Source organism: Lissotriton vulgaris, chromosome 2_1 (genome assembly GCF_964263255.1).
Source record: "Lissotriton vulgaris chromosome 2_1, aLisVul1.2, whole genome shotgun sequence".
NCBI classification, from domain to species: domain Eukaryota; kingdom Metazoa; phylum Chordata; class Amphibia; order Caudata; family Salamandridae; genus Lissotriton; species Lissotriton vulgaris.
Window position 1 is genome coordinate 858297479 of NC_141687.1, and position 26972 is coordinate 858324450.

The 26972-nt window shown below is 45.4% G+C and overlaps 1 protein-coding gene across 2 annotated transcripts in view; it reads right to left on the reverse strand.

The window, feature by feature from the left end:
- UBE2F (ubiquitin conjugating enzyme E2 F (putative)) overlaps positions 1-26972 on the reverse strand; it is a 1298841-nt gene that overhangs the window by 1157254 nt on the left and 114615 nt on the right. The gene's annotated exons all lie outside the window — the stretch shown is intronic.

Sequence of the window (26972 nt, forward strand, 5' to 3'; positions counted from 1 at the left end):
GGTCAACAGGGTCAGTCCAGGGTTGAGCTTCCTCTTGATCTGTGTCAATAGGATAAGTAAATTCTTCCTCATTGTATCCCTCCCCCACATCCTCATTGGTGCGTGTGGGAGAATAGGCATATTCTTGTCCATAGGACTCCACAGGTTCAAAAAGAACAGGTGAAGTGGCAGAATCCCTTTTCTTTTTGAGAGGGATTTTGTATGACTCCAAAGGATTTTCTGGAATGATCTTTTGTTTGTAGATAGTGAGTCTGCCAGAATCCGAGTCAATGAATAGTTTTGACTGATTGTCATAGGAGGGCGCTTGGAACACCACGTCCTCCTCAATGGGCTGATTTCTTGAAACTACCGACACTTTTTTGGCCGTGTCGGAGCTCCTTTGTGGCTCGAACGCCTTGGGTTGAGCGATCGGGGGCAGTCTGTTCTTAATTGGTGGCGTAAGCATTGGAGACGAACCGACCTTCTTCGAGGGTGGTGCTGTCTTCGATCCGACCGACTTCGTCTGAGCACTAGTCTGCTTGCGGCCTTGCGTCGACTCGAGCTCCCGGTGCGCAGCAGGCACGCTCTTCTGCTTCGACGCGACATGCTCTTTCGGGTCGAGTTTGCCCTTCGACTCGAGAGCCTTGACCACTATTGGCTTGGAGGCTGGACACTGGGTGCACATCAATGTGAGGGTATTTGGAGTTGGAAACGGGGCACCTTTTGAACGGTCTCCGTTCCATCGTCGATGGGGCCTTTGGTGTCGAAAAATGCAAACGGCCTTCGACGTCCTGTTCGAAGAACTGGATAAAGTACGTGGCACCGAACGAAAGACAATACCGACGCCTTGCGAAAAGAGTTTTATATCCATTCCGAACTTGAGTCAAGAAAGTACATCCGAACCCAATGGCGGAAAAAAACAATCTGAGGATGGAGGGGATGCCCATGCGCACTGTAGTCCAGGGGAGGAGCCACCTATCTTGTGATACTTCGAAGACTCTTCCAGGACAACAATGTTCAATCATCCGGACCCAACACTAGGCGGCGATCTATGCACAGATATGAATGTCAGCAGCCCACATGCCTCGAACACTTGTTTTCTTACTCCAGTATTGGAGCTTTCATACATTCACATACCTGAATTAGAATAGCGAGCAGTGATGTAACAAAGCACATTTGTTCTCTGTATTCCATTATCATACAAGACAGTATGAATAACATTAAACACAGCGAGTAATAAAAATGTGCCTTTGTAATCAAGAAAAAAGGAAGGAGGGATGTAAAGAGGGCTCACCGTTATTTGACGATATTTCTCTGCACCGCTTCTCCCATTGTCACATCTGTTCCTGAGGCTGCTTCTAAGCAGTAGTGCCTAGTGAAGGTGTGCGTAGATGTCCAGGTTGCTGCTCTGCAGATGTCCTGGATCAGCACTCCTGCAAATAACGCAGTGAATGTGGACACTGCTCTCGTTGTTCAGAAGTTTTCCAGCAGCTTGGAGACAGTAGACAATTGCACTGGAAATCCACCTAGCAATCCCACGTTTTGATAAAGGGAAACCTTTTCTGGGTGCACTGTAAGCGATGAAAAGCTGTAAAGACTTGCGAAAGCTCTTAGTCTCTTGCAAATAGAATTTGAGACATCGTTGTACATCCAGTGAATGAAAAACTCTTTCTGCCGCTGTTACTGGTTGAGGAAAGAAGCGTTTTAAAACTAATGGTTCATTTAAATGAAAGTCAGTTGGTACTTTAGGAATAAACTTTGGGTTAGTCCTAAGAATCATCCTGTCTTCTTTAAATTGCAAAAAAGGGTCTTGAATTGCGAGAGCCTGTAGTTCTCCTACTTGTCTCGCTGATGTTAGAGCGATGAGAAGCGCCACCTTCCATGATAGGAATTTAATATCTGCTCGGTGTATAGGTTCAAAAGGCTGCTTCATCAATTGTGACAGTACTATGTTTAGACGCCAAAGTGGTGGTGGAGGCTTTATTGGAGGAAAAACTCTGAACAATCCCTTCATAAATTGTTTGATGATCCATGTTGACCATAAGGATGGGCCCGAGGCAGACCTTCTGTAGCGGGATTTTGCGGCTAAATGCACCTTAATAGAAGCGTGAGCCAATCACAACTGGGCTAAAAGTAAGATGTATGGGATAACTTCATGAGGTGCCGCAGTTAGAGGATACATTTTACTTCTCTGACACCAGAGACAAAACCTCTTCCACTTCATCCTGTAGGTTTTGTTGGTACTATCCGCTCTAGCTTTTGACAGGATGTTTTTACATTCTTATGAGATATTTAGATGCTGAAACTCACAGTGCTCAGAAGAAAGGCAGCTAAGCGCAAGTATTTGGGGTCCGGATGGAGCACTTGTCCCTTGGACATTGACAGAAGTGATGGAATTGGTCCTCCCACAGCAGCAGGAGTTCTGTGAAGCAGTATTTTTCTGGGTCACCATGGGGGTATCAGGATCAGCCTGCACGGTTCTTTCTTGATCTTCACAAACACTCGCGGTAGGAGAGGAATTGGAGAAAAAACGTAGGCAAATACGTCGGACCATGCTATCGAAAACACATTCCCCCCAAGACCCCTTCTGGGGAAGACAGCTTGCGAAGTACCAGCATTTCTTGTTCTCCCTTGCGGCGAAGAGGTCTACTGTTGGTCTTCCCCATCTTCGAAAAATTTTGTTTAGGATCCCCTGGTCCAGTTCCCACTCGTGGCAGGACGACCTGAGCCTGCTGAGAGTATCCGCCTTAATGTTTTGATCCCCTGGGAGATGTTCCGCTGTCAAGGATATCCCTTGCTGTAGCGCCCATTCCCATATCCTCTGGGCTTCTTGAAAAAGGGAGAGAGATCTTGTTCCTCCTTACTTGTTTAAGTAGTGCATCACAGTCGTGTTGTCCGTTCTTATCAACACCGACGAGCCTCTTATCCTTAGCAGGAAAGCTTGTAATGCAAAGCAGAATGCCCTGAGCTCCAGCAAGTTTATGTGTAATTGCTGCTCGTGCAACTTCCAACGACCGCTGACTTGGAGGTCTTGAAGAAATGCCCCTCATCCTTCTAGGGACGCATCTGTAGTCACTACCAATGGAGCTGGTATTGTAAGAAATGAAAGATCTCGAGAGACATTTTGTTCTTGTGTCCACCATGTCGCTGCTTGAACCATGACTGGTGTTACTGGGACTAGGTCTTCGAAGGATCCCTCCGCTTAACGCCATTGTTAATCGAGCTGTTCTTGCAACGGGAGCATTCTTTACCTGCAGTGCGGCACGAGGGTAATGCAAGATGACATTATGCCCATTAATGACTTGTACCTGCGTACTGAAAGATACTTTCTTTTTATAAAGTATTGGAAGAGAGACACGATCTTCAGCTGTCTTTTGAGGGAAACGCCTTGTTTCTCTCAGTGTCTAGTATTGCTCCCAAAAAAGTGATCAATTTCGTTGGTCGAAGGGATGATTTTTCCTCGTGTAGAGTCAAACCTAGTTTGGCAAACAAGTCTATGCAAGCCTTTGTTGACGCTCTGGCTAGTGCTTTTGATGGTGCGTTGACTAACCAGTCGTCGAGGTAAGTAAATATTTGATGTTTTTGTTTTCTTAAAACAGCCGCCACTGGAGCCAGGCATTTTGTGAACACTCTTGGCGCTGACTTTAGGCCGAATGGCAGTACCTTGAATGGGTAATGTTTTCCGGCTACCTTGAACCGAAGGTACTGCCTGTGTGAAGAATGGATGGGGACGTAAAGTATGCATCATGTAGATCTAAAGTGGTCATATGATCTCCTGGGTTCAATAGTAGAAGGATGTCCTGAAAAGAAACCATCCTGAAAGACTGCTTTTTGAGATAGGTGTTTAGGGATCTGATCCAGAATAGGACGCCATTGGAGGATGTTTTTCTTGACCAGAAATAAATCGGGAGTAAAACACCTTTCCTTTTTGGGAGTTTGGCACCGGTTCTATTGCTCCTTTTCGAAGCATTGCCCTAATCTCCTTCCGGATTTGATGCAAGTGATTGACTTTCTGATGCATCGGTGGTGTACTATTAGGTGTCTGTAGAAATTCTAGTGTGTGGCCGAATTGAATAATGTTGAGGACCCATTGGTCCGTAGTTGTTTCTTGCCAATTCTGAAAATAATGAGCAATCTTTCTACCCAGGGGAGCATGTGATCTCAGTAGAGTCGGTGAAGCCGGAACTCGAAGGTTGTCATTGTCGTCGGGTGTTGTCTTTTCCCCGGCGACCTCCTTTTCCTCTCGGAGTCTATTTTGTATAACCTCCTGATTGTCGCTGTGTATACTGCTGACAGTAGAGATGAGGTGGAGTAAGAGGAATATTTTCCTTGCTGATATCCTCCTCTGTAAGATGATTGCCCCCTAGCCTTAGAGCCTCGAAAAGGAACCTTCCTATATTGCAGAGTTCCTAATGCTTTAGCAGTATCAGTATCTTTTTTGATACTCTGTAGTGTGTCATCATGCTTGCTAAATAAATCTTCACCATTGAAGGGAAGGTCTAAGACCTTATTCTGGACCTCCGGTCTAAAAGCCGTCGCTCTTAACCACCCTTGTCTGCGCAGAGCGCTGCTCATCCCAGAGACCTAAATGCTGTAGTCGCTATATCCATAGCGCAATCTATGACTTCTGCAGAAGTCCTCTTATCCTCCTGAAGAATTTTCCTGGCCTCTTGTCTCTCTGGTTCTGGTACATGGTCAATATATGGCAAAAGGTCGCACCACATTGGTCTGTCATATCTCCCCAGAATGGCCAGGGCATTTGCAGCTTTTACTAGTAGAGCCGACATTGAGGAAAATCTCTTTCCTGCGTTGTCCAGCCTCCTACCTTCCCTGTCTGGGGGTGCCGTAATTGGAGCTGACGGATTTCTCGATTTTTGTTGCGCCGCCTGTGTAATAACAGTCCGGTTTGGGATGACCCAAAAGACACGCTGGAGCATCTGCAGGCACTTCATATTTTTTGTCCAGTCTGGCGAGCACTGGAGTCACTGTAGCTGGCGTTTCTATAACCTTTAGGCCTTCCTCCCAAATATGACTTACAATAGGTAAGGACCGAACAGATCTTTGATAGGGTTCCTTACAGTCATATAAGAAACATTCAGCTTTATCCTCCACCATGGTAAGTGCAAATCTTTTAGTGGCCCTTTCCATCAGGTTATGAAACCCACCAATGTCCTCTGGTGGAGAATCCACAGGTTTCGGTGTAGGAGACGGGGGTGACGGAATGAGATAGTCGTCCCACTCTCTGCTAGGGTCTGTAATCTCTCCTTCATGGTCATCATCCGTGGTATCTGGTTCCTGCTGAGATCTTGGTGGTGGAGATTTAGGAAGAGGCTCCGGCAAGATCTCCCGCCTTCGCACTGGTGTACCCGGTACAGAGCGTGGTCTAGGCGTAATCTTTGGGAATTTCCTTAGAGGTCTGAGGCACTGGATATCTTCTCCTATAATCTTCTAACATGACTTGTAGATCCTTCAATAAAGAGGACGGTACACTTGTCATCTCCTCGTGATGCTCCTGGTGGAATTGTTGCTGCTGTTGGGGATGATCTTGAAATCCTTCATGCTCATCCACCGAGTCTTCTTCCTGGTATTTCACCCTTAACTGCGATAGGCTACTAGCATATCCAAACGGACCACCTTCATCTTCGACCTCGGAGTCCTCTTCCTCTAGAAGGTGAGAAGGAACTAATGGAGACACTTTTCTTGGAGATGTAATTTCTGGTGTGATTGTTCTTTTCCAGGCCAAAAAGCGTTTTTCTGGGGTGTTTCCCTCGTCGACGAGATCGTTGTCGCCGCCATCACCGGCGTCGACGCTATTGTAACCGTCGTCGTCGACGATCCAGTCGACGATGTTAATGTAGCCATGGGCGTAGTCGAAGGGCTTGTTGTCGACACTTTTGTCGATGGTGGAAGGGTTAACTGCGATAAAGCCTTAGAAACAGCCTTTACCTCATGCTTCGTCGATGAAGACTATGCTGTTTTCGTTGACGATGATGTAATTTTCCTTGTTGACTATCCCGTCTACAGTGTATTTTTTATCTTTCTTCTCAGAAGGTGTGGAGGATGGCTTTTTGATAGTAATCTTGACCCTGGGAGGAGATTTTGAAGGCTCTGAGGTAGTTTTCTTTACTTTTTTCACCTCTGAAGCACGATCCTTCTCCTTAGTTTTGCCTGAAGGAGATTTTGAATGACTGTGCCCTGAAGACCCTGGGGCGGTCTTTTTAGGGGCCTGCTCGGGTCTCTCGCCTGAGGTATGAGCCTGAGGAGATCTGTTCCTTTTTTGAGATCTCCTAGACGAAGATGACTCCTCCTCACTATCACTTGAGAGGATCTCCTTACTGGCTTTAACCTTCTGAAGCCAAAGTAGTAGTCTTCCATGACGATCCCTCAAGGTTTTGTTTGATAAAAGTACGACATACCTTACAATCCTTCGCCTGATGGTCTGGATAGAGGCAGTATATGCAGTCTTTATGAGAGTCATCTGTATAAAGTCCTTTTTAGAGCAGGTGGCACGAGCTCTAAATAAATCCTTTTTTTCTCCTTGTCAGCCATGGTAGAAGAATAAGGATCTTCAAATAAGTACATTTGGAAAAAGAGAGTACCTCAAATCCCAGTCAAAGTGGGTAGAACTTGAGAGTTTGAGCAGAGCTCAAAGGAGACTCCCTAGCACAACGTGCAGTAGAAAATCTGAGGAGCAAGAGGTTCTCTCAGGAGGGTTCTAGAGTGTGAGGAGGGTTCTAGAGGGTGAGGAGCTCGGATTGGTTAAGGGAAAAGTTTGGTCCATTTTAAATAACCAGTGTTATGGGTTGCAAAAGGGAAATGGGCCTAGGCCTCTTTCAGTTTGCTATACTGCTAAGCATTGCTTTTTTATATACTGGAGACTCCAGTCTCGACGACGGGGAACAATTCAGGCATGTGAATCTATGAAAGCTCCAATACTGGAGTAACCAAACGTCTGTCTCACGGTTTGTTGTTGGCACATCTCTATATCCATCTAGCCTCTCTATATATCAATCTCTCTCGATCTCTCACTCGCTCAAGTATAGCTTGTCAGAAGACCTCTGTTAGCTTGAAAATGCTCGAACACATGGATTTTGGACCTGTTGGCAGTAACAAAAACAAGAATTACTGAAAAAAGTGGGTAGGGTGGCCAAAGGAACCTTTGACTTATTGGTTAGAGGGGGCCAGGAGTCACCACACACAGTGCTTAATTTGTAAAAGAGTGCTGGTGCCCAAAGCTGTGCTCAAAAACCCGCAATCGGTGCAATTAAACTTTAACCAGCCAAATTCAAAGTCTGGAAGTCTTAAACCACATCATGACTCTTAATCCACTACCAGACACTTCATGCCCCTTTATCGCACTCTTGCTGCCCTGGTTTTCCCTTATTGTGGCTGTTTTTCCACCTATCTCTTCGTACTCTTTTCTATTTGTGCATTTTTCTGTTGTGCTCTCTGTAAATCAGAATCAGAAAAATAAGAGCTGGTCCCCAAAAATAAGTGCCTGTGGTCCTTAGCGGCAGCCGCAGACTCCATTTAAGCACTGCCCACAACCATTAGCTAATGTTAGGCATAAGTGTGGCACCTCCAGACACCCACTTGAGAACACATTTGAGCCCTGCAGAAGATCAGAAGTGGACCAGATCTGCTGTCTGACCTGAGAGGAGGCCTGACGGACTGGAGCTGCTGCCTCTTGTACCCAGGACAAATAAATGGACTGCTAGGGTCAGATGGCTAACATCCAGCGTAGGTACAACAGACAACCAACGGCAAGAAACATTTTCCTGGAAGTACCCAGCTGAGTAGAAACTGCTGATCTTCCAGACACCCAGTGAATCTCTAGATGCCTCCTCTGTGGTCGTGCGGCGGGGGCGGGGGGAGGGTTGCTTTAAAAGTGTACTCCTATGGTAAAATCTATGACAAGGATGAACTTGGTTGGTGTATCCAAGCAGTTCTCCATCACAGTCAGCTTCAAATTACACCCTAGTCCCAGACTCCCACAACCATAGACTATCACAGACACTTTTTGGCACCATTTTCATATACATTTTTAAAAATATATATATCTTTAGGTCTCCTGATTGGATTTTCTTGTTTATCAAATTTTACTGTGCATTTCGGATTCAGGATGGTATTTTTATTGTTTCGCATTTTGACTTGATTACGGTTTTCGTACTGCATAAATACTTTTCACATTGCCTCTAAGGCAAGCCTGTCTGCTCTGTGCCATAGTTACCAGGGGTTGAGGGCAGGTTAATTTAGTAAATTTAAGGCTGCAAGCAGACAAGGGTTGTGATTATCCCTTGAGGCGAGTAGTCACCCCCGTAAAATAAAAAAAAATGAAAAAATCTGATTTCTGACCATTAAATGCAGAGTAAAAATATGCATATTGTGTATATTACATAACATTCATCACTAAAAAGGCAACAGGATGGGTGGGAGAGCCTACTCCTACATTGCGGCCAAGACCTGGAACAAGCTCCAGATAGACATCAGATGCACCCCCTCTCTGCACATCTTCAGGAAGACCTTCAAGACCTGGCTCTTTGATGGACCAAAGCTGCTTCCCCCCCACCCCCCCATTGCCACCCCCCAGCGCCCTGAGACCCACAAGGGTGAGTAGCACACATGACAATTCCCTGATTGATTGAATCATTCATTGTTCCCTAAATAAGCTAATGGATTTCCTGGTAGTTGCCATACACCAAAACACACAAGATGATGGATGGAATCTTGCACAATGGCAAAACATTCACCCCCAGTCACATATCTGGGTTTAATCCATCGTTATTTGGCTCACCAAGCCACCCCAGTTCAGACATGGCCATATCCAAATCAGTCTTGAACCTGTGCCTCATGAGAACAATCCTGCCCGAACTGCCAAGCCACGTCTTCCCTGGACCGGAATCAAGCATCCTAAGACCAGTTTCTGGCTATCAGCCGTCATCAGCCAGGATAGCTTGACTCCAGTGGTGTAGTGAGCACGAGAACCACGTCTGGGCATACCCTTTTCACATAGGGTGAACAGCAAAACACACAAGATGATGGACGGAATGTTGCACAATGGCAAAACATTCACCCCCAGTCACAGATCTGGGTTTAATCAATCGTTATTTTGCTCACCAAGCCACCCCAGTTCAGACATGGCCATATGCAAATCAGTCTTGACGCTGTGCCTCATGAGAGCAATCCAGCCCGAACTGCCAAGCCATGTCTTCCATGGACCGGAATCAAACATCCTAAGACCAGTTTCTGGCTATCAGGCGTCATCAGCCAGGATAGCTTGACTTCAGTGGCGTAGTGAGCACGGGATCCCCTATGTGGGAAGGGTATGCCCAGACGTGGGTCCCATGCTCAGTACGTCACTGGAGTCAAGCTATCCTGGCTGATGAAGGCGGATAGCCAGAAACCGATCCTAGGATGCTTGATTCCGGTCCAGGGAAGACATGGCTTGGCAGTTCGGTCTGGACTGTTCCCATAAGGCACAGGGTCAAGACTGATTTGCATTTAGCCATGTCTGAACTGGGGTGGCTTGGTGAGCAAAATAACAATGGATTTAACCCAGATATGTGACTGGGGTGAATGTTTTGCCATTGTGCAACATTCCGTCCATCATCTTGTGTGTTTAGTTGCCATACACCGCCAGGAGTATGCAAGGGCTGATGGGACGGTGGGCCTTCAATATAAACTCAATAAGGCAATCATCTTAATAAAAAGAGCACTAAGTAGGGCCCTGCGTGCCCATTAAATAAACCCTACGATAAAATCCACAATGGCCATCACAAATCTGCGTAATCAGCAGATAACAAGCATTGGCATAGCCAATAGGTTTTGACTTTGGGACCTTGTGTGTTTAGCCAGAGTTATTGGCTTTGCCAGTGTCTTTAAGCTAGGTTGTAGAGCAGTGTGGACAAGGTGCAGCATGTTGAAAAGCTAAATATAAAGTGCTAAGGAATTTTGTTACCTTATATATAACCAAGAAGACATTACGTACAGAAGAACAAACCTTTTAAAAAAGAATTAACATTACAACAGGTCATCTAGTTTCTTTGTCCTTGCAATGCTGGCAACTTCTTCCTGCCTGCTCTAAAGCTTGTTTTCTTAGCGTTCTTGTTTGTTGGGGGAGGTATAAACAACAAGAGGGTGGAGGTTGGTAAATAGTACTTGAATTACAACACAAGCAGGGGATGAACACTAGGGGATAATCAACAGATGCCAGATTCCGAGGGCAGAATGAGGTGGGGCTGCGCTGGAGCAGAGGTGGGGCTGCGCCGGGGCTCAGGTGGTGATGAGTGATGCTGTTGCGCAGAGTGATGCTGAGGAGATGCTGTTGCGCTGGTGCAGAGTGGGGGCTGCGCCGGGGTTCAAGTGGTGATGAGTGATGCTGTTGCGCTGGCGCAGAGTGATGCTGAGGAGATGCTGCCCTGGCCCCGAGTGATGCTGAGGAGATGCTGCCCTGGCCCCGAGTGATGCTGAGGAGATGCTGCCCTGGCCCCGAGTAATGCTGAGGTGATGCTGTGCTGGCCCCGAGTAATGCTGAGGTGATGCTGCGCTGGCCCCGAGTAATGCTGAGGTGATGCTGCGCTGGCCCAGAGTGATGCTGAGGTGATGCTGCGCTGGCCCCGAGTGATGCTGAGGTGATGCTGCGCTGGCCCCGAGTGATGCTGAGGAGATGCTGCGCTGGCCCCGAGTGATGCTGAGGAGATGCTGCGCTGGCCCAGTGTGATGCTGAGGAGATGCTGCGCTGGCCCAGAGTGATGCTGAGGTGATGCTGCGCTGGCCCAGAGTGATGCTGAGGTGATGCTGCGCTGGCCCAGAGTGATGCTGAGGTGATGCTGCGCTGGCCCAGAGTGATGCTGAGGTGATGCTGTGCTGGACCAGGGTGATGCTGCGCTGGCCCAGAGTGATGCTGAGGTGATGCTGCGCTGGACCAGGGTGATGCTGCGCTGGACCAGAGTGATGCTGAGGTGATGCTGCGCTGGCCCAGAGTGATGCTGAGGTGATGCTGCGCTGGCCCAGAGTGATGCTGAGGTGATGCTGCGCTGGCCCAGAGTGATGCTGAGGTGATGCTGCGCTGGCCCAGAGTGATGCTGAGGTGATGCTGCGCTGGCCCAGAGTGATGCAGAGTGATGCTGCGGTAGGTGGCGCAGAGTGATGCTGCGGTAGGTGGCGCAGAGTGATGCTGCGGTAGGTGGCGCAGAGTGATGCTGCGGTAGGTGGCGCAGAGTGATGCTGCGGTAGGTGGCGCAGAGTGATGCTGCGGTAGGTGGCGCAGAGTGATGCTGCGGTAGGTGGCGCAGAGTGATGCTGCGGTAGGTGGCGCAGAGTGATGCTGCGGTAGGTGGCGCAGAGTGATGCTGCGGTAGGTGGCGCAGAGTGATGCTGCGGTAGGTGGCACAGAGTGATGCTGCGGTAGGTGGCGCAGAGTGATGCTGCGGTAGGTGGCGCAGAGTGATGCTGCGGTAGGTGGAGCAGAGTGATGCGGTGGTAAGAGTGATGCTGCTGTGGCGCAGAGTGATGCTGCGGTGGCGCAGAGTGAGGCTGCAGTGGCGCAGGTGCTGCTGAGTTGGTGCTGTGCTTAAACCTATACTGCGCTGATGCTAAAGTGGTACTGCTTGGTGCAAAGTTGCTGTTGCGGTGAGGCTGCTCTGATGCGGAGATTGGAGTGATGGGCAGGTGGTGGTGCTGTGCTGATACAGGGGTGGTGATGAGCTGGTGCTGAGGAGGGCCTGCGCTGAAGCAGAGTTGATGCTGCACTGGCGGTGGTGCATTGATGACAAGGTGGTGGTGCTGTTGCTGCCCTGATGGCTGTGGTACAAGGATGTTGAGGTGGTGGAGCTGCTGCACTGAGGCCGGTGTGGTGTTGCTGCACTGACGCGAAGGTTGTGGTTATGGTGCTGCACTGAGATGGTGGTGGTGCTGCTGCTGCACTGATACAGAGGTGGTGATGCTGCTGCTGCACCGATTCTGTGCTGGTGTGGAGGATGTGCTGCACTTGTGCTGAGATGGTGGTGGTGCGCTTGCGCGGAGGTGGTGCCAAGTGATGCTTTGACGGTGCTCAGGTGATAAGTGATGCTTTGATGGTGCTCAGGTGATGTGCTGGTGCTCAGGGGGCGCTGAGTGATGAGTTGGTGCTGCACTGGTGGAACGCTGAAGCAGAGGTGGTGCTGTTGAGTGAACCAGAGAAGATGCTGGGCTGTTTGAGTGATGCTGTGGTCGCGCTGCGCAGATGCGGAGGTGCTGCATGGATGCAGAGGTAGTTCTGCACTGGTACTGAGGCGGGTTGACATTTGAGCTAATGAAAGCAAAAATGTTTCAGGATGAAAAACAGCCTCTGGCTGAAAAAGCACTTGCGAAACCAAAGACATTGGAAAACAAGATAAGGACATGATTTGCAGACCTCGGCTGAGTGTGTTTGGCAAGCCAAACAAGCCAAGGCAAAAGAAAATTGATCCATGTAACAGGGCCAGTCTCCAGGGCATGACCCAAACAGCAAAAGGAGGATCAAAAAAACTATTCACCAACAAAAACGAAGGAAGGAACTTCTAAACGTACATGAAGGATGTTGTACTTCGATTTCCTGCTGCTCAGCCAGTATGCACGAGTGTGTGTGTGAGGAATGCCTGATGACTGAGTAGAATGTTGGTGTGCCTGGTGGACTGGAGGAATGACAGCTAGAGAGAGTGGGCTGAGCAGCAAAGATGCTGCTCCTGGTGGGGCCTCTTAACAGCTGAACTGATGAACAACCATCCTGTAACTTACTTAATAAACATCTACTTATGTCATACCTCATGGCTACAATCCACTGTGTACCATTGTACTTTGGCAGTTCAACCGCAATTATTGAAACTGCTCACGAGCCTCCACTCTGTGCTTAAACTCAACGCGCGCAGACTCTCCTACCTCCAGCGCCTGTGACGTGATGAGTCTTCCTGCTGAGCTTTACTGCACGGTGACGCCGGGACCCATCTGGCGCGGCGTCACCAGTGAGTGCCTCCATCTTGATCTTTTACTGCAGTCCTGCAATTCTGTGACGCTATCTACTTTTTTTTTTGTCAGTGCGGGTGTGGCACAATAAAGTTAATTTCACTGCCGCTCTCAGCTCAATTAAGTTAAATTCAACGGCGCTCTTGCGCAACATCAAGGCGCCATTGGTTCTCCTGTCCGTTTCCCTGTCGAGCTCTGTGGCTGTTCAAAGTAGGTTTATTGCTGTGATCTCTTGGCAGCGTTCCCGATAAACCGAATATCCTGACTTTGGACATCAGTTTGTGATCAGTGTAAATTCCTGACACAAGGCACTTGGAAGATTAGCAGTGCAGCTTCTACAACACACTTGCTGAAATGAAACTACAATCTTCAGGACAAACTTGTGCATTCTTCATTTATTGGATGCTGTGCAGTCAAGTGAGGATGGTGTCGCAGTGAAGCATTTGCTTTTATTTATTATTTTTATTGCCTGCTTTGCTTCAATCCATTACTGTGTGTCATGCATTTTTATGCACTTGCTGTCTTGATGGCCTATATTATGTTGCAACTTTTGATGTCATTACAGGTATATTTCACGCCCATGCCTTTCCAAGTATGTTGTTTATCATTACTTATTTGTCTGCTCTATATACCTTTAGGATTCTAGTTTTTTTTTCTTTAGGGTATCTGTTGTGTAGGAGCTGGTCTCCACACACCTTTTTTTTTTTTCATTCAGTGTGGGTTGTGCACACCCTTTACACTTGATGTACCCTTTATATTGATATGCCTAACAGTGTCGGTTTGTCACCCTTTACACTACTTTTAAACATTGTAGGTTGTGTATCCTTTACACTGGCATTACCCACATATTATTTTACCTAGCAGAGTGCGTTTTTTTCCCTTTATACTTATTTAATTTTACTTGCGCAATCCGCAGTGGACCCTATTCCTAAAATGTTTAGTGCGCAATGGGAAGTGTTCCCACTCTGTAGTGGACAATGCGCAATGGGCAGTGTATGCATATGTTGTTTTGCAATGTGCAATGGGCCGTGTACCCATATTTTGGTTTGTAATGGGTCGTGTACCCTACACAGGCAGTGTATGAGGCGTGCAGATGGGGGCGAAAGGCTTGGAATTTACACTTCGCTGGTGTCCTACATTTTCCCAGTCCTGCACAATTCCCTCATTAGTGCATGGTGTGTAGAAATGGTTTGGGTTTTACACCTTCTTGGTGTCCACTTTTCTCCAAACACTGCACATTATTACTATGCTGTATTTGAATTTTAAAATTGTTGTAAAGAGGATAACTCTCCTATCCTCATTTACCAAGTATATTGCTTATATTTAGTTTTCTCTGTCTCACATTTGGAGATACTACTCCTCCTCATTATTGTTTTCTGTGCACCTCTGGTTCCTCTTACACTTTTGAATTTCGGATTTTTCTTAATTATTTTCCCAAGGGAAGGGGATGTGCTATATCCTGATTTTCCATTATGCACTCTTTTCCTTGTTGTCCATCTTCAATCATTCTTCCATCCTCAGTTCTTCTGGAATCTGCACTTACCTTTATGCTTCTCCCTTGTTCTCATTCACTGCATACTCTTCTTCACCAAAGTTATATTTACCTGTATGCACTGTTGTAATAATCTTTCTGCATAGTTGTGTTTACCTTCACACAATGTTGTAACTATTTTTTGTTCCTTGTTTTCTCAAGGGAAGAGGATGTGTTGTACTTAGATTTCCCTCTGCTCAGTCAGTATGCATGAGTGTGTGTGTGGAATGTTGGAATGCCTGATGACTGAGTAGCATGTTGGTGTGCCTGGTGGACTGGAGGAATGACAGATAGTGGGCTGAACAGCAAAGATGCTGCTCCTGGTGGGGCCTCAACAGCTGATCTGATGAACAACCATCCTGTAACTTACTTAATAAACCTCTACTTATGTTAGACCTAATGGCTACAATCCATCTTGTCAACAAAGGAATTAATGAAAACAGATGGGCGTGCCGAAAGCTCATACAGTAGATAAAGCATATGGCACGTGCTGGCAGGGCAGCAGGACTCACCGGAATCAGGGACTCTGTGTCCCATCATCCCTTGTGGCAACAGGAGGGACTGACTCTGCTTTTCCCGCACTATAAAGTGCGTCTCCACCTCCTGTGGCGTAGGCCATGGGAGGGCCCGCCCTGCACCCGTACGTGCCAAGAAAATACAGGGCAAGGACACTCCCCTTGGCTTTTGCTTTAGGTGCTGATTGCTTTCCAGTGTTTATTGTTTTTAAATGGTCTCGATCGGTAAGCGTAAAGCTACTGATCCTGGGAAGAAGAAAAGCTCTTGAACGGTTACCAACACATTTACATCTAGCTCCACGGAGGACATAGAGACTCTTATTGAGGAGGTGGAGTCCCTCCTGGGAGGGGGAAGGGAGGTGGGGGTGGGGGGGGGGGGGGGTGGAATAGGGTAGCCAAATGCAAAAAAACGAAAGAAGGTGGAGACTGGGAAAATAGCCCAATGTTTACAACTAAACGGAGGCCTAATAACCTATCACAAAGTGTAAATGCTCCCCAGCAACCAGAGATCCCAGGGATGAATGAGATCAATTCCTTCACAAATGGTCCATTTAACCAGGGGGTGGTCCACAGTCGAACCTGCGTTTGTGTGCTCTGGTAGATTGTATGTATTTTCAGAAATCCAAACTGGTATTGATAATGCCGAGGAGGGGACAAGTGCGAATAGAACACACTGGATGCCTGAGGAATCCGATGCTAATCTAGTGTTGCACACGAGTACTGGTAATGATGAGGGAATGGGGATGCCTATAGTTATTACTCTTGTATAAAGACTACAGGAAGAGATTGTTGAATTGAGGGCACGGCTGGCGATTGTGTTAGCGGAGGTTGATAAACTTAAGCCTATTGGAATTGCGCATAAAAATAAGTCTGTTCACCCTCTGCCCAATAATGCATACTTAACGTTGATAGAGCAAACAAAAAAAGGATAGGATAGCGGTCGCTAATACACCCACCCCACAGACCGTATGGTATGATATGTGTTTAGCTCCATTGACGTTTTCTGTACGTCCCCCTCACCAGGTTCCGCCCCATCTGGAAAATCTTTATGCCCTAGAATGCGAATCGTTATCCAATTAATCCATTCATTATAGAAGACCAATACAGAAAGGCTACTAATACGCAAAGATATTCTAGCCACTAAGAGATCCAACGACCCTTCATATAATGGGGGGCCCTTTGACTACAGAGAACTTTAGCTTAAGGCTCTTAAAACGGTAGAAGGTCTTGTGAGAATATAACTTAAGGAAAATCCACCGGTGGGCACTCAAATGCAATTCAAATGTAGACCACCTCATCCTGCTCCCCCAGCAGCTGTCTTTATTAACAGAGATAGGGGCAACGATTCGGGGCTCTCAAGGGTGGACTGAATGGGAGAGAGAAGTATCTCCAGAACGGGCATAAATATAGAATTTTGTATGGCCGCTAGCCATCTGCAGTATATAAACACCTCTGGAAATCCCCAACTGTTTACAGCATCCTCTTTGGGAGAAACAGAGGTGTTTACAACACCTGTTCAAATCCAGAAGCTGGCCAATATAAATATATCTTATCTTGGAAAGTGGTTGGGCTATAGTCCAAGCGTGGGGACCCTGATTGGGGTCAGTTTATTGACCAGTTTGATACTTGCCTGATTCAGGAGTCTTGGGCCTTGGCCGCCTGCATATAGGCTTCCTAAAAAAGTATGTACCTACAACCTCCACTGGACGGGGACGCCCCTCTCGTGGCCTCTTGATATGGATACGCACCTCCCTAAATATGACACCATGCCCTTTAAAGATGGTGACTTTAGATATACAAACCATTAAAATCGTTGGGAATAAAGTTGAGATCCATGTGTAGAATGTATATAATCGGGGGATCAGAGGGGGTAGAAAAACACTAGTCTTAAAACAAGGGTGCATAGGAAGCAGTGCAAACTATGATTTTGCGAGAATGGATGGTGATTTTAATTCTGCATTTGAACCTCTGGACAATGATGGTCACTGAGGTGGAAGCCTAGGAATAGAGGGGTTCCCTCTCTTGAGATCCGACCTGTGAAGAGATGGACAGAGGTAGCATACCAGAAGCTCTCATTGCCTGTGGTCTTTGGGCCTGTAATGGGCAGGCAAAATCAGAGCGACCTGCTTCACATACATACAATCACATCAATATACTAGCAGGATTGATTACATTTGGTTTTCCTTTCCATTGTGGACATTTATTATAATACCATGATAATTGATAGATGTGATAGTGACCACAATGCTGTCGTCTGCAAATGGTCAGGAAATCTGATTGTCCAGCAAGAGCATATTACAATATCTCGCTCTACAAATTTAAATCCATCAAATGATCAATGTAGACTTAAATGGGCTAATGTGGCATCTATTCCAGAATCAATAGCGGCTATGAGTGAGACGTTACATTAGGCCATTTAGAGTTTGGACAAACTCGCCCCCTTGAAGTTTCCATTACAGGAAGGTGAGTTGATTCATGTGAAGCTTTTTAAAATCATGGGGAGATTGCTTTACACAGAGGCAACAAAAAATGTTTTAAAAGAAGAAGGAGAAAGCCCCCACAGGATGATTTAATAAGAACTGCAAATCAGCAAAACAACAGTTGTGCTTGGATCTACGGTAGCAAGTGAGGATGCAGCAGAAGTTTTATAAATTGGCCCAGGTCAAAGCTTGTGACAGCTGGGAAAATAGGATTTGGGATGGGTTGTATGAGGCTGGGACCTCTAGGGACTGTAATAAATTCTGGTCCTTGGTAGCCAATAGAGGGCAGAACCCCCAAAGATCCCGTGGCCAATAACATCCCTCTGGAGGCATGGTATAATCACTTTTTCTGAGTTGACACTTCATTAGGCCTAGCCCCTGAAGTACATGGACCAGAAGCATGTCCACCATGTCTGCTATTATGCCCATCATCTTTATCGTGACTAACTAGAAAATATGACGAAAACCTAGGAGCAATCAATTGAATTGCTGCGGAAAAAGCAGCTGGTCCGGACAGGGTCCCTGGTGACTTGCTTTGTGCAGACCCAGGGAACTGGGCCATGTATATTAACATATTGTCAAATGCAATACTTAAATGGGCTGAAATACCTGGCAGCTGGAAGGCTGCCGAGATAGTACCAATATACAAAAAGGGTGATCGGGGCTCCCAGTTAAATTGTAGGCCCAAAAGTTTGATTGATGTTACACAAAAGATTTTTAGTAGACAGACTTCAGGAGTGGATTAATGAGACTGAGGCCCTATCACATCTGCAAGCAGGGTTTCATAGTAGTATTAGCACCATAGACCAGGCCTTTATACTTATGGCAATCTATTGGAAAACGGTGGTCCTCCTTTATATGGTCGTTGTGAACCCTAAATCTGCATTCTATCTGGTTCCCAGGGAAAAACTATGGGTGCTACTACAACATAATGGGGTCCCTGTTGAGTTATTTAATATTATAGTGCAATTACATCAGGACACCTATGCACAGGTCAGATGGGGCTCCTGGAGAGAGAGAACAAAACTAAAAGCAACTTCCAAAGGAGTCCATCAAGGATGTGTCCTTGCCCCGACTTTATTCTCCCTATACCTCAATGATGTGGTGACCTAATTGGGATATTTTGACAGCGATGCACAGAGGATCTTCACTTTTATTGTTCGCAGATGATGATCTGCTGGTGTCTAAGACCCCAAAGGGCCTACAGATGCTGGTAGACTGCTTTGCGACTTATGTGCAAAAAGAGGGTTGACAATAAATCAATAAAAAACTAAATTCTTGACCATTAATCCACATGAGTCTTTTAGAGGGATCATCACGCTACAGGGTACAGAACCTGAGAGCCTCAGAACTTGATTATTTAGGTATGCGTTTCAGCCATAATATGCTTTGGTCTTTCCAGGTGAAGAAGAGTAGTACGAATTTATGCCATCATGTGTCTGGAATACAGTGACTTTACTGAGCGTCTAAAACAAGGGTGATCCTATCCGCTCTAAAAGTTTATAATGTGAAGGCGGAAGGTAGTGCCCTTCATGGAGCAGAGCTGTAGTGTTATGCAGGATTATCCGGTTAGTGAAAAAGTGAGAACAATTTTCTAAGATCCATGATTGGGCTTCTGAAGAGTATGCCCCTGTTGTGCCTATGCTGCGATCTGCATTTAAAACAGATTTATAAAGCACAGCTAAGACCAGTTTAATTTTGAAGAGACTAAAGTCCTCACCTGCCCTAGTGGAATACTATAATGCTTTTAAAGAAATAGTTGAATTAAACGAGAACCATAGGATCCACTGGATTTGGTTGATTAGAGAGATCCACTCTCTATTCGTCCTTGAGGAATACTGGACTGATTAAGACTGCCCCTTGATTCTTCCCAAAGCCGCACTTAAAGACGCTTTTCAGAAATGGGCAATTGAGATGAGCAATATCAGAAAAGGAGCTTTAACTGCTGTCTTTTTATATCTTAAATCCCACAGCATGTGTAAACCTTTTTTTAAACTACACTCAGCCCCTTTAGCTAGGCAACTGTGTATCAGGTTCAGACATGGTACACTTCCTTTGCATTTCCTTTGTGCAAAATGGAAATCTAAGTAGACAAGAGCATGGCTTGTCCAACATGCCAGCATCCAGATGAGAACATGCAGCACTTTTTTTTGCCCTGTGAATGTAAAACCCAGGATGTCCTGGATTCTCCCAATCTGTAAGTAATTGGGGGCTAGTTAATGTGTAGTGGCCCTAAGGCTCTTGCGAGCAGAGACCAAAGAATGCTTTGTCTGAGCCGTAGCGAAATATCTCCAATGGAGCTGGACTACCAGGGCAAAGTCGCTAAAGCATTCCGAGACAGACGTTGGAGATGAACCTTAGAATTATACTTAAACCAAATTGAAGATGGACTGGGGGGGGATTATTTTCTTCTGTTGTGTTCAGTAAATGCCTTTTAAGACTGGGAGGTCTGGAGCTGTACAAGTGTACTTTTTTCTGTGCAAGTTTTATTATATGTAGAATAAACTAGATAATATAAAGTAATGGTTTAAACTTGGAACAAGGAGGATTATTTTTGTTATGTACAGTCAATCTATGTATTATATATCATTTTTTAATTTTAAATTAATGAATTTTGTATTTTTATGGTTCACATACCAAATAAAGTTTATTGATTTGATTGATACAGCATGTCTCGAATGACCGTGCACGCGCTTCCTAGGTGAGACCGAAAAACCACATGGGAATTAAAGGTGGCCACTCAACAAAAAGCAATGGCTGAAAATCTACCAAATGCTAAAGGAAATAAATCGAAGCGATCCAAAAGGGGATGATGGACGGAGCGTTTGAACAAATCAAACACTCACCCCCAGTCAACTGATCTGGGTTTAATCCATCACCATTCTTTAGTTCACTCAGCCACCCCAGTTCAGACATGGCTATATGCAAATCAGTCTGACCCTGTGCCTCATGGGAACAGTGCAGCCCGAACTGCCAAGCCATGTCTTCCCTGGACCGGAAACAAGCATCCTGGGACCAGTTTCGGATTCATAATCCTCATCAGCCAGGCTATCTTGAATCCAGTGGCCAAGTGGACAAGGGACTCACGTCTGAGCATACCCTGCCACACTTAGGGCGAACAAAGCGAAAGGAAATAAATTGGGCATGCTTCTGTATGTAAATAAATGAACGAAAATCTAATATAACAAGGGAAAACGGAGTCTCAGAAGAATCTTTAATGAGGCATGTAGTAGAGCTATATGCAGATCAACTTAGCAGAATTGTCAGGTGCAAGGGACTGGAGGCTGCAGAACAGATTAACAGACAACATCCAGTGCCTGACCGCCCAGTCCATTGTAGGCAAACTCAAAGCAATGAAAAATGACGGTGCTGCATGGCCCAACTGTCTGTCGGGAAGTATATTTAAATGTGCCTCAGAGGGATGGGCAAAGGTGTTAACCCCCACCCTTTTCAATCTCACCTTTTTAATTGGAAGGGGTCATTTCTGCTGCTTCATTAACTATAGTGCTGCTTTTGATCGTGTGGATCGCCCCAAGCTATGGTAAAAATTGAAAATGTGGGGCGTCCCGGCAAAACTCCTATGGGCAATTATTGCCCTGTACTCTGCCACATGGGTATGAGTGAGAACAGGACCTCACACTGCCAACCCCAAAATCACACCTTCTGCGGGCTGAAGACGGGATGCGTTCTTGTGTCCCCTTCTTTTCAATCTATATACCGCAGATGTGAAAGCTCTGTGTGGTGGTTGCCCGATTCCCTCATTTGCCTATCCAAATTACAAATACTGTAATATGCAGAAGATATAGTGGGAGTGGACCACTCTAAAGTCAGCCTACAGAGCCTTGAACAGCCTTCACATATGTAACAGGAAAAACTATCTCACAATAAACCCAAACAAGACAAATGTCCTGATTTTTGTGCGCCACAGAAACATCTTACATGGCATATGAGGAGCAAGATCATTAATTCAGTCAGTGGGCTAGGGATCTGGTTTACAGAAACATCTAAATCCACCGCCCATATAGCCTCCTTCAAAAAGAAAAGTGCAGCCATTGCATACAGTATTAACTTTCTGAATAAGAAGCTAAAAAGTACTTCAGCAGCCTCCATTCTTAGGGTCATGAAGGAGACTCTCCTACCCATGCTGCAAAATGGCCACTAGGTCTTCCCCATGGCCTGCGCGTCTAGCCTGGATTAAGCACAGTGTACAGGCTTCCAAAAAATGTTTCAACTGCCGTAGGACAAGACTTTGAGTGGAATTTGGGTTGGGAATCCTTAGCCTGTCAGTCAGGTATCTTGAAATCCAATCATCGGGTCTTAAAATGCACGAGCTGACTCGCTCAAAGCCTGTTTAAAGATCCCATTCAAGACCCCAAACAATCCCTGGCATGAGCAAGCGCAAAAAAGGAATTCCCTTCTTCAAAGTAAACGCTTCAGTGTTAAACTCAGAGTATGTGACCTATGTGGCTTGGGGAAGGGTAATTAATAGCCAACTGAAATCAATTTTGAAACTTCAGGATATCGCCCTTCTAAAGACCTCAGCTATCCTACTTCCCTCTGAACAATTCGTACAAGGTGGGGCAGCCACAACCCTATCGACTGAATGCCATCAATGGACAGGCGCACAGAGACATTCTGTACATGCGCCTACTTGGCATACCAGTTACTGATTTCAATCCGGCATGGGCTTCTCAGCGGGCGGGAAGGGCCTGTTGGCTATGCAATTTTAGAGAGTCTTGGCTACACCTTCTGCGTTGCTGTACTAAGCTGGATGCTCCTAGGTCTTTGCTGAAGCCAATCTTTCTGGCCCTGGGGGAAAGCACCTACCTGGACACATCATCTCTAGGTTTTACCCAATCAGGTGCAAGAGCCTTGGAGGCATCATCACTATGTTTTACCCAATCCGGTGCAAGAGCCTTATTAAGGTGTGGGAGTCCAGCTTCAACCAAGAACACACAAGCCCCATCAAATTAACTCCAACCAAAAGCTGCTAACTGACTACCTCGCACTGGATCCCTGAACTGAGACAAAAATGTGGCTAAGAGATACATGGACAAATTAATTTATCATGGGAGGGGAGGGAGGAATCACTTTCAGAACTTACCTGAGCAGTTGCCGTCCACTGCTCTCTGCCCCTAAATCATACAAGCTGGGAACGGATTGATGGAGCAAGGTTTCATAAGTACAGAAACTTGTTTGTATTCCACCCTCTCGAAATAATGTATAACTTATTAATCAACATGTATTGTAAATACTAAAACTTGCATTTCACGACATTTCTAGTAAGTGGGGGAAGCTTACATATGTGTTTTTACTAACAGTACCAGAGTGTCTTAAATGGCCACCGAAAACACAGGATCCTTTATGCGCATGCGTCTGCCACATCTACGTGGTATGGCTTATCTTTCGCTTTTTGTGGAAAACTCTTGCAGCTGCGCAAGAGTGCCAAGATGGCCGCTTCATGCTTTGCATACTAATGCACCTGCTCTTGCTCGAACTAAAACGTGTGTTCTGCTTAACCATTAACACTATAGTTAACTTAAAGTAATGGGGATAGAGTAGAAATAAGTGGTATACAGTGCATTAATTTATTTTTGTATTCTAATATGTCTATCTTTGACTTTGTTATTAGCTCGTATTTGAGCCTGAAGGGTGTCGCAAACTCCATTTTGAAAAGACTGCGTCTGCGCAGATGATCCCAGAAATCTCTGAAGTCATTGTCATTGAATGACTGCCAAGACCCATCTTACCCACGATGTTCCTGGGAAACTGACCATTTGACCTCAGGAGAGGAAGAAATATGAACTGTATCAAATACAATGTATATGATTTGAAACAAAATTGCTGGGTGGAATAAAACTGCATGGGAAAGTCAATTATGGGCTGGCACATTGATCAACTATATCGAATGGAAATGATCTCATTTTAGTATGGTGTGATGACCTCTTCTCGTCTTTCTGACCAATCAAATGAAGGGAACACATAGAATTTGCAACATTAAGGGGGTGGTACACACACTGAAATGATATAACTAAGGTAGGTATAGTCAGTTAGATTGACGGACTTGTCACAGACCTGTCACTGACCCAACGTATGCTGGAGGAGAATCGAGAGCAGAGTGCTAGTCGAGCACTCTGACAGAAGAATTATAAGTTTGCGGAGGAAGAGTCGGGGTCCAAGAAATAGCCGTAGAGAGCGGTGTAAAGCTGGTGTTGCACGTAGCTAAGGTTACCTAACCTGTTCTGCGCCTGTCCTGTCTTGTTGGCACCCGATTAGTCGGGAGCCATTCTCTTGTCCCAGCCTGTGGCCAGGGTTGGTCACTGCACCATTCTAGGTAAATATAAACCATGTGGTATGTCCTTGTGCCGTTTCCCTTTCTCACCCTGTGGAGAAGTGTGGCTCAAATGTGGAGAAGTGTGGCTCAAATGGTTAGAGCGGCAGACCTTGATTCAGAGCTCAGGCCTGGGACCAGGGTTCGATTCCTGCCTCGGCGGGTCTCGGGCTCATAAATTCCTCTGACCTGATATTCTCGCCTCAGTGCCTATTCTAATCATGGGCCCCACGCTGCAACTCTGGGCAATAGCTTGCTTAATCTCCACAACGGCCCCCAACAGCGCTGGGGATGCCTGGTTTCACCATGGGGGTGTCCAGGAGTGGACACTTCACAAGGAAAGCCAGGAAGGGTTCCTCAGCGGTATGAGTACAAGCACCGGGAGACCCTTGTTGGGTAGCTGTGCGCTATACAAGTACAAAACATTTACATTTACATTTACCCTTCCCAGGTACCAATGTTTAAAGGCATCTTCCTAAAATCCTGCAAGATTTATGTTTTAATAGTTATTTTCTTGCAAAGTTTCTGGTCATTCTATTGTGGCCTCTGACTCCTAGAATATTGCATAGATAAAGGGTTTAAAACTTTTCCTGAATCTGTGGTTATTTCCATAAAGGTAAATGTCAAAATTTGCTACCTATTATTCTAACTCCCTTGATCCCTAGGACTTAGAGCACAGGTGACAAGGATTGGTAAGTCATAAGTCATAAGTCCTAAAGTGAATAAAATGTTGATAGGCAGGAAGTTGAAGCAGTATTACCGGTTTAAAGTGTGAATGTTTATGGGCCCAGATGAGTATGATTAACTGGACTGGTCATCCCGCGCCATCAGGATCATTGTTCTCTCTCTCAATCTTTCTCATCTCCATAAAACCCCCTGTGATCATTAATCCATCTAACAGCGGAGGATTTTGGCTCAGGCTCCCACAGACCCCGCATGCAAGACTGCTACTGTTGTAGCAAAATGTCTTTCTGCACAACACTAAGCACTTTTGTTTCCATCGCCTTTGCTACTTATGCACTATGTACCATGTGGTCTCTCCATATGGGAACAACTGTATGCTCCACAGGATGGCCATTCACTAGGGGATTCCCCTGCCCCTGGTTGATGATGAGGACCTAAGGAGTTACTTTCTGTGCTCACATTAGGGTTCTAGTCCCATGCCACACCCCCTCTGCACTTTGAATAGCACTTAATCTCTGATCCTTCTGCTGCTTATGTACTTTTGCTCAAGAGGCTCCTAGGACATATTGGGTGCTGCGCGGGGTAAGGTATATCTTGAGATAATTGGACCAGCATTGCAATTAATTTGTGTTTTTTTGGAACTAGTAGCACTATGGTCTCTAGTAAACAAATTAACTCTCCTGCTTGCAACAGCCAACTGTAATACATTAGGCATTCTAGACACAATAAATCTAGCTCCGCTCCTGATGTGGATCAAGCTCTGGCTAAAGCCGAACCTTAGCCTTAACCACAAGATCATAAAAGACTGTCTTAAATTAGACCACAGGAGGGATATTCAGTGGCTGTCCTATGTTGAGTCCTTGGCCGCGAAGCTTGGACGCCCTGAGATCTTTGACAGCCCAGAATCCCTGTGTAAAGCAGATCTAATTTGGGTGAAGACCAACTTTATTAGGCTCTGCGTTGCCGAGCGTGAAACGGTCGAGCTATGCAAACCCACTGTGAGGGTACATGTAATGATAACTACATCCCTTGAGTTGGCTCCTTATTTGTCAGTGGTTACAAATTTCTTCCATAGGTGGCTACTGACTAAGTTCCGTTTCAATCAAATATATATGGTCCTGTGGGACGAGAAAGACTGGTGTAGGCTTGAGGAGTCGTCCCCATGTAAATGTGATGGTTTTTCCACCCAGGACAATGCACATTTCTTGTTTTTTTGCTCCTTTTATTGTGAACCTCGGATTCAATATTTAAAACCAATATTGAAGGAGATGAGTTTTACGCAGTACAAGCCTGCATTGTTATATTTACAGATGCTGGATTCTCCGGTAATCATGTATTGTACCGCTAGTTTCCTGGCTGCATCTGTAAGAAGTAAGAGACTAAGGTTAAGATCGGATTTGTAATGTTGAAAGCTAATCAAATTTTGTCCATTGTACTGTTGGGCGCAAACTGAAATGAATTTGTGTAATTAGCCTTTTTAACTATTTTTTAACCTTTGTCATGTTTAATACTGTATTAATTGATTTTAAAATATGTTTTAATTGTCTCAAATATGTCTAGAATACTTTTATGATTTTAACTAATCGAATAAAGTGGTTTTGACTGACTGACAATAGGCATTTTGACTTTGCCTTTTTTCAGGCGTGTGCGTTTGAGCCAAAGTGGTCCATAAATATTACTATTCTTTTCCCTTTTTCCTTTGTAATGGATTCAAAGTTGCTAAATACCAATCTTAATGTAATATGTAACCATAGTCTTTAGTGAGCAAATTAGCAAATGGTTACTCATTTTGTTATCGTATTGACAGAACTTGTTATGGTTTTTATTAACCGAAACAATAACATTGACAATATGAAAACGTAACAGCATGTATGTAACATGCACACAGCTAAGATGTGGTGTTACAGCAAGGTCTTGTGAAATGAGGTCCAAAATATTCAGTAGTTTCCTGTCAGCTGTGATTTAAAATTGGTTTGAATCACCTCTTGCAAGAAGAATCGACACAAAGGAATATATTCACAAAGAAAATCCAACATGCAGAATATATATAATTTAAACACAAGAGTTATATGCCGAAAAGAACAGCAGTGGCTGCTCTTAAAACGGGGTCCTGATCAAGGGATTTGATGGTACCCTGGATTTTGCCAAGAGAGGTTAGTTGAGAATTTCGCTCAGCAAGAGCTTCACATTTAAAGTTTTCAACATCAAAACTGGAAAAAACATCAGAATTGAATAAAATTGGACAATGCAGAAGGATATGCAAGATTACAGTACTACTGGGCGAGTACCTGTTGTAAAAGGTATATATCCATGTAATCCAGGACATAAAATTAGCCAAGCTTATTTTCTTAATGTAAAATTCATCTCACATGCATGCATATACTTTGGAAAGGTTAACCGGGATGCAGCAAATTGGGGAGGAGGTAAATTAATTACATGGGTCAAATTCAAGCTGTAAAATGGAAACCCCA